This window comes from Octodon degus, unplaced genomic scaffold (assembly GCF_000260255.1).
Source record: "Octodon degus isolate 3935 unplaced genomic scaffold, OctDeg1.0 scaffold00011, whole genome shotgun sequence".
NCBI classification, from domain to species: domain Eukaryota; kingdom Metazoa; phylum Chordata; class Mammalia; order Rodentia; family Octodontidae; genus Octodon; species Octodon degus.
The window spans coordinates 6,806,132-6,807,824 of NW_004524587.1; positions in this window are offsets into that span (position 1 = coordinate 6,806,132).

Genomic DNA, 1,693 nt, shown 5'->3' on the forward strand with positions numbered 1-1,693 from the left:
GTGCACTGACCTCCTTCTCTTGGTCTTGACTTGCAAGGGAGGAGAAGATGAGGGCAGAGGCGGTTGTGCTTCACCTGCCAGCCCTGGGGCACAGGGCGTCTGGCCGCCTGGGCTGCTGCTGCTACAGCTAGGAAATGGATGTTTACACAAAGCCTGGCCGCCGTGCCTTGCAATTTTCAGCCTCTCTCCTTCCAACTTGAAACGAAGTCTCAAGGCAAAGCATTTGGGTACTGGGAGATTTTCAAGAATTTTGAATTTACCATTTTCTTATTGAACCTACTCTTGCTAAGGACCAGAGGGCATGAGGGAAGTGGGGAGGTCTTGGAGATTTCATATCTAATTGTGAGACCTCTCTCCAGTCTACATTTTTTAAAAAATGTATTTAGTACAGAGTCTATAAGGTATCGCTACCCAGATCGGACGCATAGTGATTCTCCTCCCAAGTGCTGGGATTACAGGCACACACCACCATGCCCAGTCTCAGTTGCCGTCTCAGTGCAGCCCAGGCGTGGAGCCGGCCCTGTGGGCTAGGGCTGGAACCTGGTCAGCCAGTCCATAATAGTAAGGGCTTTCCCCTTCCTTTATTCCCCCCCTTTGGATGCTACTGTGGAATAAACCCAGGGTCGTCACACTGAGCTACATTCCCAGACCTTTTTTACAGTTTTAATTCTCAGATAAAGTCCCACTAAGTCACTCAAATGCTCACATTGGGTTTCAGTTTGCAGTTCTCCTGCCTCAGCCTCCCACAGGGTGTGTGTTGCAGGTGTGTGCCACCATACCTGGCTGTCACTGAAAGATTTCTGTAGGGCAAGAGTGGCTCCTATCAGAGACTCAGGCTCCTGGGGGGAGGATGTGGAGACAGCTGGACAGAAGACAGCAGCAACACTATGAGGATTCTTTTTTTTTTCACTTGGACCCTTTGTGGAATCAAATGCATGTTCAGTCCTGGCTAAAGAATTGGTTTTCCCTTTTCTTCCCAGAGCAGCCATTGGAGGAAGCCTCCTCCTGGCAGCATGTGGCCCTGTGGCCCAGGTGAGGGTCTCTGTCTCTCTTCTTGGGCTCAGGATGGTGGTCGGGCTCCACATTCCCACAAGGACACATTCTGCTCCCCTCCCCCTGCCTCTTTGGCTTGCATTGATCAGCACTGATAGACTAACACACGAGGGTGGGGGGCTCCCCTAAGCTCCTCCCTGGGGACAGGAAGTGGAGATGGCTGTGACCAGGCAGAGGCAAAAGCTGTCCCTTTGTAACCTCAGCACCCTGCCCCAGATGTGCGGGCTTCAGGGCTGGTTTGAACGGGGCCTGGGCTGGAGACCGAGAGAAAGTGCTGGTAGGAAAGACTCCTCAGCAGACGCAGAATGTCAGCCTGCTGGCACGAGCCCGTCTCGAGCTCCCCCTCCCTGTCCTGAGCCTCCAGGACAGACACCCCGTGCTCAAGTCTTCCGGGAGTCCAGCTCCCATGCTGGGCAGGAAGATCCCATGGCTTCAGGCTGCTGCTGTTCTCTGCGCTGGAAAAGTCTCCCAGGTGAGTGAGATGAAACAGGTGATGGGAAGAACCTGGACAACCCCATTAGTGCAAGAGACCCCCCGGCCTGAACTGGAGCAGGGATTCCTGGTGCTCAGAGCTGGCGCTGCTGCTCGGTGGCACACTCGGGCCCCAGTGCACGGGAACCATGAGGAGCAGCCACAGCAC